Genomic DNA, 12,077 nt, shown 5'->3' on the forward strand with positions numbered 1-12,077 from the left:
ACCAGAACCGGTGTTGGTCAGAATGTTGGTGGATCATTTTCAAGGAAGGGTTGTTGTTTGGTTACGATCAAGCGAGTCATCGCTGGGAATGTTTCCCTTAGGCAAAGCATGAATTCTATTGATTTGTATGTGTTTCCTTAATCAAAAGTTATTAATTAATAGAATGCTTTAATCAGACTTGAACAAAGAACCGATCATAACATACACGTTTTATAAAACTTATGCCCCTAAATAGAACTAAAAATTTGGGTACAACATAAAAGAAAAATTTCTACCTTTTTTTTTTTTTGCTAAGAAGGCTTTGATTAAACATAATTAAGATACAACGGTTTGAACTGGACGTATGTCACAGTTCCAATTACATCAAAAGTTAAATGCGTTAAGATAAAAGTTGGTGGATTTTCAAAAAGTAAAACAACATTGGATTGTAGGTCCAGTTTTTTCTTCCCATACTTAGCTAATTAAAGCATCTGCCACTTGATTACCCTCTCTGAATATGTGGTGTATCATGGTCACGTGGAGTTCGTTGAGCATCGACCTGCATTCAAGGAGAATGTGTGAGTATTTTGGTGTTGTATTTGATAAGATGTGGAGTAATACCTGGGAGTCCCTTTCCACTTGTAATGGTTTGTAGTTGCGAGCTTTTGCTAGTAGTAACCCATGATATAATGCTAGGAGTTCAGCTTGTAGGGTATCAGTATATATCAAATGTTTGGTAAAGCCATATACCCATGCACCTGAGTCGTTGCGAAAAACTCCAACTGCTCCTCCCTTATGCGATTGATTATCATAGCTCCGTCTATATTTAACTTATAGTATCCTTGGGGTGGAGGGTGCCATTTAATTGGAATATGATTAGTTAGTATGTGTCATTTAATTGAAAAAATTCTACCTTTGCAATAAGAAAGCACAAACCAAACTATAGGTATCCATTTTTTACACGCACAAAAAAATAATTCATATTTTACACGCACAAAAAAATACTTCATAAACACACAAATTTTTAAAAGTTATGAAATAATAAATTTGAGTTTTATATGAGAAATGCAAGAGAAAAAAAGAAGAGAGCTTTGCAAGAAAAATGCACAAAATATCAATCTTTACAATTTAAAGCGCAAAAAATTATCAGCATCCACAATATGGGCAACCAAAAATACAGTTGCATAGGACAATTCAAAATAAATTTTTTAATCTTTGCAATCACAAAGCACAAAGTAAAACTATAGCTACCCATTATTGGCACCCAAAAAACACTCTATATAACATAAATTCATAGAGTTATGAGATAACAAAATTGGGTTTTATTTGAGAAAAATATACTTACAAATACTTTTTAAAAACTTGGTTAAATATTAATTGATGCTCAAAAGTGCTTTTTAAATTAATTAGCAAAATAAATTCCTTCTCGTCAAAAGTACTTTTTTGAAAACACTTTTAATAAAAACTTTTCAAATAAGCTGATTTTAAAAGTTTGGCCAAAAAGACTACCAGTGTTTTTGTATTGAGTACTGGCTTTATACCTCTCACACAAAGTGTTTGTATTTTGTGTTCAGTTTCTTTCTCGCAGTTATTATTACAGGATCCTTTTTGGTTATTTCCTTGGAAATTCTTATAGTAAACTTTCTCTATACCAATAATATCAAAATTAAGTCACTCAATGTATGTGATCATTTAAAATAATAATATTGTCATGATCCGAATTTTCCACCTTTGGAAGTCGTGATGGCGCCTACTAGTGAAAGCTAGGCAAGCCAATCATTACAATTTAACCCTTTTCATTTTTAATCCCGTAACAATTGTGAGTTAACATTTTATAAACAGCGCAAATAATAAAGCGGAAGAACGAAATGTAACAATTTAAATTAATGCCGATACAAATCCATAAACAAGAGCTACCCAGAACTGGTGTCACAATCTCACAGACTGTCTAGGAATACTACAAATAAGGGTCTGAAAGATAAATACAAAGCTATTTCCGAAATACATAAAAGAAATAGTATGAAAAGATAGAAGGAGACGCCAGGGCCTGCGGACGCCTGCAGGACTACCTCGGGTCGCTTGATAGACTGAAGGCAGCAACCTCATTGTGGTCCAAAAGCAGCAGCACCGGGATTTGCATACAGTGCAGAGCGTAGTATCAGCACAACCGACCCCATGTGCTGGTAAGTGCCTAGCCTAACCTCGGCGAAGTAGTGACGAGGCTAGGACAAGACTATCAAATAAAACTGTACAGTTAAATCATATACAACGGAAAATAAATGCAGAAATTTACAGTTAAAGATAGTTGGGGAAAAATCATGCTGCGGGAAATATCAGGTAACAACATAAAACCAATAGAGGAATGTAGAGAAAGCCATAATTCAATTATCAGCAAGAATCAAGAACTCAATAACACGTGGACGTCATCACCCGTCGTGCTTTTACTCTCATCCTCACCATAAAAATCAATAGAATCGGCACGGCATCACCCTTCATGCTTTTACCTCACATAATCATGGCACGAAATTATCCTTCGTGTATTATCACTCATATCATGGCACGACATTGTACATCGTGTGGCACGGCATCACCCTTCGTGCTTTTACCTCACAATATCGGCACGGCATCACCCTTCGTGCATTAATACTCTCAAAATCATACACGGCATCACCCTTCGTGCATTAATACTCTCAAAATCATACACGGCATCACCCTTCATGCTTTACACACTTCCTCACCCAAAAAACAATCACAAAGCAATTTGGGCAAGGGAGTCAATAATATTACAATAAAATCTCGGCAAGGTAACAATAGCATATAACAATATCCCGGCAAGGGAAACAATATCATGAGTAATAACATTCCGGCAAGGGAGATAATATCAAAAGCAGTAATATCCCGACAAGGGAGACATTATCATAAACCTCTTATCTTTTCCACAATTACTTCACAACTCAATTCTCAACTTGAGACAACGCTCTACAATGTTCAATTACCAATAATACTTCCACAAGCCTTGTTCAGCAATAGAAATCATCATATAAAGCATGAACAATACGAAACAGAGTCACATTAATCATAGTATAAGACTCACGGGCATGCTTGACACCAACGTATAGATACTCGTCACCATGCCTATACGTCGTACTCAACAATTAACACATAGCAAATAAGACACAACTCCTAATCCCTCAAGCTAAGGTTAGACCAAACACTTACCTCAATGCCACGAACACAATTCAAGCCTCAACTACCGCTTTACCTCTTGTTTTCACCACCAATTTGCTTGTATCTAGCCACAATTTACTTAACGATATCAATAAATGCTAAATGAATCAATTCTAATGCATGAAAATAAGTTTTCTAAAGATTTTCCCAAAAAGTAAAAAAATCGACCCCGGACCCACATGGTCAAAACTCGAGGTTCGAATCAAAACCCGATTACCCATTCACCTACGAACTCAAATACATAATTTATTTTGAAATCGGACCTCAAATCGAGGTCTAAATCCCCAAAATTGAAAATCCTAAGTTCTAGCCAAAACACCAATTTCCCCCATGAAAACCCTTGATTTTGAGTTGAAACCATATGAAAAGATATTATAGATTGAAGAAAACGAGTTAGAAACCACTTACAATTGATTTGGAGAAGAACTTTTCTTTAGAAAATTGCCCAAGAGAGCTTAGGGTTTGAAAGAGTTTGAAAAATGAAGAATTTTCGGCTAAGTCACGATTTACACAGGTGCAGATATCGCATTTGCGGCCAAGGCTTCGCAATTGCGAATGAAGGCCTGCCCTGTTAACCTCGCAAATGCAAATGACCGTTCGCAAATGCGAGCACTGTTGGAGTCGTTTTTGCGACTGGAGCCTCACAAATGCGAAGGTCACCCCCCTGCCCAGTCATCACAAATGCAATGGTTAATCGCAATTGCGAGCCAGGCTTCGCAATTGCGAAGCCTGCAGACCTACAACACACCAGTAGTTTTTCTAAATCCAATTTCACTCCGTGGCCTATCCAAAACTCACCCGAGCCCTCGGGGCTCCAAACCAAACATGCACGCAAGCCTAAAAATATAATACGGACTTGCTCGTGCAATCAAATCATTAAAATAACATCAACAACTATGAATTAAACTTCAAATTCATTAAATCGCTCAAGAACATTGAAATTACTATTTTCTCAAATAAAGGTCTGATTTACACCAAACAAACTTCGATTCTTACCAAACTTCATAGATTCTACTTAATTATTATATAAGACATGTACCGGGCTCCAGAACCAAGATACGGGCCCGATACCATTTATTTCAAACCTCTTTTCATTTCTAAAAACTCTTATAATTTCAGTTAAATAATTTCTTTCATAAATTCATTTCTCGGGCTTGGGATCTCGGAATTCGATTCCGGGCATATGCCCAAGTCCCAAATTTTACTACGGACCCTACGAGACCGTCGGATCACGGGTCCGGGTCTGTTTACTAAGAATGTTTACCAAAGTTAACTTTATTTAATTTTAAAAGCCAATTTCTTTATTTTACTTAGTTTTCACATAAAAGCTTTTCGGAAACGCACCCGAACTGTGCACACAAATTGAGGTGAGACAAAAAGAGGTTTTTAAGGCCTTGAAACACAGAATCGACTTGTAAAAGGGTCATCACATTCTCCACCTCTAAAACAACCGTTAGTCCTCGAACGGACATAAGAAAAGTACCTGAGTCGGGGAAAAGATGGGGATATCGGCTCCGCGTATCAGACTCGGACTCCCAGGTAGCTGCCTCTGTAGGCTGACCTCTCCACTGAATACGAACAAAAGGAAAACTCTTCGATCTCAACTGACGAACCTGCCAGTCTAGAATAGCTACGACTCCTCCTCATAGGACAAGTCCTTGTCCAACTGGACAGTGCTAAAGTCTAACACGTGGGCTGGATTGTTGTGATACTTCCGAAGCATGGATACATGAAACACTGCATGCACTGCTAATAAACTCGGCGGCAACGCAAGTCTGTAAGCCACCTCTCCCACTCGATCAAGAATCTCAAATGGGCCAATGAATCTACGGCTAAGCTTGCCCCTCTTCCCAAATCTCATCACGCCCTTCATAGGCAACACCCGAAGCAACACCCGCTCGCCGACCATGAATGCCACATCACGAACCTTACGGTCGGCATAACTCTTTTGCTTGGACTGAGCGGTACGAAGCCTATCCTGAATAATCTTAACATTGTCCAAGGCATCCTGTACTAGATCCGTACTCAACAACCGAGCCTCTCCCGGCTCAAACCATCCAACCGGCGATCGACATTGCCTCCCTTATAAAGCCTCATAAGGAGCTATCTGGATGCTTGACTGGTAGTTGTTGTTGTAGGCAAACTCTACTAAAGGCAAGAACTGATCCCACGAGCCTCCAAAGTCAATCACAAGCTCATGCATATCCTCCAAAATTGAATGGTACGCTCGGACTGCTCGTCCGTCTGAGGATAAAATGTTGTGCTCAACTCGACCCGTGTTCCCAACTCACGCTAAACTACCCTTCAGAAATGTGAGGTAAACTGCATACCTCGATCCGAAATGATAGACACAGGCACATTTCGGTAATTGTTTTTTTCTCAAAAAGTTAAACGTAGTCAACAGCCAATTAAATCAGTAATTTGTTTTTTCTCAAAAAGTTAAACGTAGTCAATAGCCAATTAAAGATGAAGAATTAACCTAAGTTAACTGTAGTCTATCAGATCAGGTGAAATGCATTATTACCCTAGACCCAATGTTTGTAATTTGTACACTTTCTCATCTAGTTCAATCTCTTAAAATTTGGGATTATATTTACGTAGATAACAAAAAGTTGGTCAATCCATTTCACTCTTTGTTGTCAGCACAAAAATAGCAATTTCTTTTCTTCGATAGAAATTTCTGACGAGAGGGGTAAGCAACCTCCACTTCCAACCAAGAGGTTGTGAGTTCGAGTCTCCCCAAGAGCAAGGTGGGAAGTTCTTAGAGGGAAGGATGTCGGGGGTCTATTTGGAAACAACCTCTCTACCTCAGGGTAGGGGTAAGGTCTGCGTACACACTACCCTCCCAAGACCCCACTAAGTGAGATTATACTGGGTTGTTGTTGTTGTTGTTGTGATAGAGAAATATAAAGCAATAAAGATGGGTAGCTAATCACATTCTTTATATGGATGATCTAAAAGTTATTAGTTGATCACATTCTTTATTTGGACAATCTAGAATATATTTATCACCCAAAACCTCAATTTTAGAAACTTTAATAGTATCTATATATATAACAAACATAAACTCCAAGACACAAGTTTGAAAGCTTGCAACTAACTAGACTAAAAATGAAAACTTTCAAAGGAAATACTTTTTGCATGCTTCTCCTCACCCTTCTTTATTTACTTGTTCTTGGATCACGTCCTCTAGCAAGAGGGATTAGTCTACATTTGCCAAATATAAACCAAAGAGTCCAAGTACATGTTATAAATAGGCTTGTAAATGGAAACCCCATTTTTCTCCATTGTCAATCTCATGACAATGATTTAGGAACTTCAATAGTGCAAGATGGTGATGAAGTTAACTGGAGTTTTCGAGTTAATTTTTGGGGTACAACTCTATTTTACTGTGACGTTCAATTGGAGATTGATAGTCCCATTTGGTTTCATTTTAATGTCTACGATGCCAATAGGGACCACCGGCGGTGCCGGTCGGAATGCAGGTGGATGATCTCTCGGGAAGGGTTGTTATTTGGTTACAATCAAGAGAGTAAAAACTGGGAATCGTTTCCCTTCACGATTGCATGAAATTCTACTGACGATGTTCACTGCGTTCGTGTTATTGGAAAGAATGTATCAGTCATGTCTGAAGCGCGCGCGCAAGAACTTATCGTCATGCTTAACTTAATGTATTCAAGCCCTCCCTTGCTAGAGGATCGGATCCTCTAGTCATATTCAAAGTTAAGTTTGAAACGAGTGAAAGTAGTTATCACAGTTTGAGTTCTTGTTTCTAATGAAACTCTCTTACCTTATCCATTCAGCTCTTTCCTTTACTAAATTAAATTAAATCAAGATGTGAAGTTCCGCAACGAAATATCATTTTCTTTAATAGTACAATCTCAAAACCTAACAGCATATTTGGATGGTTGTTCCCCGTTGTATTGTTATCACAAAACAATAGTATTTGTTTTGATTGTTTCATTAAAACTGATTGTATTATATTGTTAAATTCATCGTTCCGAAATAATGAAAAGCCCCCTTTTTTTAAACAACCGATTTAGTGTGGTGGGATTGTTTCCTATTTTTCTTTTCAATTATTCCCTAACTTATTACTCCACAATTCTATTTCACCCTTTACCTTTTTTCCTATTTTAACTCCAAATCTCCAACATATAACCTACTTTATTTTTTTCCAGAACTTCTGCCACCATGTTAAAAGGTGTTTTACCGCCTTCTGTTTTATTTTTTCTCCTAATTTGTTGTTAACTCAATTCTAATTAGTCGTGCTCTTTTGTTTTGTCTTCTTCTGTCTCGCTTCTTTGTTCTGCTTTTTAAGGTGTTTTGTCTTCTTCTGTTTTGTTTTTTAAAATTATTTTTATGCATAATTTTTAATAAATTTAATATTTAAACAATTGAGGGTATTTTAATCAACTTATTAGTTATAGTACAGTACGATACAGTCAAACCAAACAGTAAAATATTATTTAACAATAACAAACGATACAATATATCCAAACATTGTATTTATAAAACGATACGATACAATACAATACATTACATTATAAATGACGGGGAACAATAATCCAAACAGAGCGTAAGGAATTAAGCTAATGATCTACTATCAGCACCCACTATGGCCAACCAAAAACACATTTGCATAAAAGACCGACTAAATTCAAGAAAAATATATAAAAATCCAATCTTTACAATTTAAAGCACAAACAAAAACTATCAGTATCCACTATGGACAACCAAAAACTAACACATTTGCACAGCACAATTCAAACTAAAATTTTCAATATGTTGTGAGATGTAAGAGAAAATTTACGATTTTTGCAATCATAAAGTATATACCAGAACTATAGGTATCCATTATTGACACCCAAAAAGCACTTTATAAAATAGTATTGTTTGGGCAAGTTTACGCACATCTCGACTGTTTTATTGGTGCTTCTTAATTACTTTCCATCAGCATATGTACGCATCCAGTCCCTAATCTGATTTCTTTTGGTTCCCTAATCTGATAAAAAAAATGAATTATTTAAAATTGATAGCTTAATCCCATCTTAGGAAACCAAAAAAAGGTGGAAAAAAACTTAGAAAACCTAGACTCAATTTCAAGTTAACCCAGATATTATCACCGGCGAACATGTTGATTTGTTTGGAGTAATTACATGATCATGATCAATCAAATTGCTTCTTCTTTAACCGTACATTTTATTGACTTATTCTTATTTATGATTCTAGTACTTGTTAATCAGTAATTTTTTACTTCAAAAGGATGAAAACTTAGCTAAATCCAATTAAAGACGAAGAATTAATCAACTTAGTTTTTGTCTATCAGGTCAGGTTGCGGCACTACTCTTAGCCCATAATTGCCACAACCCCATAGTTTATAAACTTTCCCATCTAGTTCCATCTCTAAAAATTTGGGATTATATAGATAAAATTAGTTCTATGCACCGAATAAAAAATATTTATATAATCAGGCATTTAAAAGGTAACACGTAAATCTATATGTTAAACACTAATTAGTAACTTAATAAAACATGATTAACCAACACAGGTTAAACTACACTTATATATTAGACTATTAATGCATATAACTTAAAACTAGAGCAACAATAGCCCAATCGATTTCATTCTTTGTTGTCACATCAAAAATAGCAATCTTTTTCATTAATAGAGAAATATAAAGCAAGAAAGATGGGCAGCTAAGCACATTAATTATTTGGAAGATCTAAAAGTTATCAGTTGATCAGATTCTTTATTCCTATCACATTCTTTATTTGGACAATTTAAAAAATTTCACGCAATACCTCAATTATAGAAAATTTTGTATTTATAAAACAGAAAATCCAAAAGAACCTCACTTCTTGTATGTCCAACAAACTCCAAAAACAAGTTGAAAAGCTTGCAAAAAAAATAATCAAAATGAAAATTTTCAAGTGCAATTTTTGCATGCTTCTCCTCAATATCCTTCTTTATATATTTATTATTGGATCATGTCCTCTAGCAAAAGGGATTATTTTGGCAATAAACCAAAGAGTCCAAGTACATTTATACATTGTCAATCTCAAGACAATGACTTAGGACCCTCAATATTGCAAGATGGTGAAGAAGTTAGCTGGAGTTTTCGAGTTAACTTTTGGGGTTTGGGCCACTACGTTATTTTACTGTGATGTTCAATGGGATAAAGATAGTATCATTTGGTGTCATTTTGATGCCTACGATGCCGATAGAGACTATTGGCGATGCCCATCGGAATGCCGATGGATGATAACCCACGAAGGGTCATTGTATGGTTTCAATCAAGAGGAGAATTACAGGGAATGGTTTCCCCTCTCTGCTTATGCATGAATATAATTCTAATTGTCTATTTATGTACTAACCAAAGTCAATCTCAAGAGTCAATCAAATATTTGAACTTTGTGAAAATAATTGTTGCAATATGATTAACTCTTGCTTTCAACAAAGCTTTCTTAGCCTGTAACCCTTTCCTTCAATAAGTTAAATCAAAAAGTGTGAAACCAATTCCGTGTGGAAACACAAAATTAGGAAGAAAATAAAAATAAAAAACTGTTAGAAGGAAAAACTGGAACAAAACCAGTAAACAATAAGAAATATTCTGAGTCCACAATTTTCTTGTGGACTCTTAAGGAATTTTAACCCCCTCACATGTTGCTAAGGTAATGGATTAAATCCAACCAGGATAAAACGGAATAAACCTTCCTGCAACAGTGGCAATACAAACTGCAGGATACCAACGAACACAAAGAACGGAGCAAAATCACACTTACGAATTTGAGAGAGAGAGACTGCGAATTAGGATGCAGTGTATTCAGAAAGAAAGAAGTTCTAGAGTGTTTTTCGTATCTCGAAAATGGAGCCTTGCCTAAAAATTTATAGGCAATTATCAGAAGAGGTGTTTGGAAAAGGTGCCTTTTCAGAAGAATACGCTGCCTGCCGCGGTTCTACCGCGACCGCGGTTAGAGAGGCTCTCTGAATCTCCCACCGCGGCAGAATCGCGGTCAGAGAGGCTCTCTGAATCTTCAACAGGATTCTGGCGTATTTTCCGCAGTGATTTGACATTTAAATATTAAATAATTAAATAAATTTTATCCAAAAAATAATCTTATCGATCATTTGACAGATCCAGATCCAGATCCAGATCCAGATCCAAAGCCAAAGCCAAAGCCGAGCGAGCGACGATGACGACGGCGCGAGGGTTCATTCTCTTCAACTCCTTTTAAGAGCTTTAAGAAGTGATTCTATATATAAGCACACAAATGTGGTTGTCCCTCTGTCACACCTCCTTTTTACACCTACACCCCCGGAAGAAGGGCGTAAAGGATTTTTTTCAATTAAAGGACAATCAGAATGGGACTTGATTATTAATTATTCAGAGTCGCCACTTGAGAGATTAATGGTGTCGCAAGTCACCGGTTGCATCCCGAACCGAGGAAAAATATGACTCCGTTAACAGTCCGCAAACCAGAAATCCGAGTAAGGAATTCTGTTAACTCGGGAGAAGGTGTTAGGCATTCCCGGGTTCCGTGGTTTTAGCACGGTCGCTTAACTGTTGTATTTGATTTTATCTTATTTTAATACATGCTAGCTTATATGTCTTTTATTCGTAAACCGCTTTTTATCATTATTTATTTAGAATTTCAACATCGTGAAAACGCGTTTCGAACCACGTCACAATCAATGCACCCGTGGTTGTTAACACGTTTTGACTCCGTTGAGATTTGGATTTGGGTCACATCGATGCGCACCCGAATTTAAGAAAGGTAATATTATTAAAATGCGCGCCTAAAGCAGCTACGCGTTTGCAACTTTGCGAGGGCCATGGAAATTCGATTAAATGGCACACCTCGATTTCTAAGGATTCAAGTATTAATTAAACGTGGGCCATGCATTTCAAGATTTTATTCGGCACGGCACGCTTCAATCCCAATTTTAAAGGAAAATTCAAACTAAACTTTGAGGGATATTAACTATGTCTTGCCTAATATAGAACGCCTCAAAACCATTCAACTAAATGAACTAAGGATATTCATGTTTAAAACTAGTTCGAAATTAAGTACCACGACTACGTCACGGGAACCGTACCCATAATCACGATAATTTGTTAATCGTGCCTATAAAAAGGTTACATTTCCTAAATCCACTTTATTGAACAATAATCTCATATCAATTATAAGTCATATAACTTATTCAACTTCAAAAATTACGCCTATTCACGTCATTATCTTAAGTTGGTAATTTGTCTAGAAAGAGATTCATCCGACTGTTAATAATTTGACTGGCTCAATGAAGCAAAGATTGATTCGGTCGAAATAATTTTCCTCTCATGTACTTTCAGAAATATTTTCCTCGACTGTTAACTCATTTATTGCGACAATCTTAGTAATTTAAGCAAAATTCTGTAAGCATTCATTTATCCCTGATGCAAACGTGAAAGCTAATAACTCAAAAATATCACACAATACCAAAGACATATAAGCAGGTTTCATTTTGGGACATAGAACAGAATATTCATCAACTAGTTTAGAATTTAAAAGAAAGGATGCGAAGAAATGAACCTCAAATAGGTCTGAAATTCAATTGTTTGACAGCTTTGAACTCAAAAAATGTGACGAACCACGGACGAAAACTCGAAACCCGAACACGACCTCAATCTGTTGTTTGGGAAGAGAAAGCTCGTTCTCAATCAGAAGCGAAAAGGGTAACAACAACTTGAGGGCTATAGAACTTTTCGACCGGAAAATTTGCCAATGACGGGGACCTCGCCGGCAACCTCAAAACTTGCTCGGACACTCGGACTAAACCGAAAAATGAAACCAAAGGGCTCTGACATTATAACGAGAAGAAGAAGGAAATGT

The sequence above is a fragment of the Nicotiana sylvestris genome, chromosome 11 (genome assembly GCF_000393655.2).
Source record: "Nicotiana sylvestris chromosome 11, ASM39365v2, whole genome shotgun sequence".
Classification (NCBI taxonomy): Eukaryota; Viridiplantae; Streptophyta; class Magnoliopsida; order Solanales; family Solanaceae; genus Nicotiana; species Nicotiana sylvestris.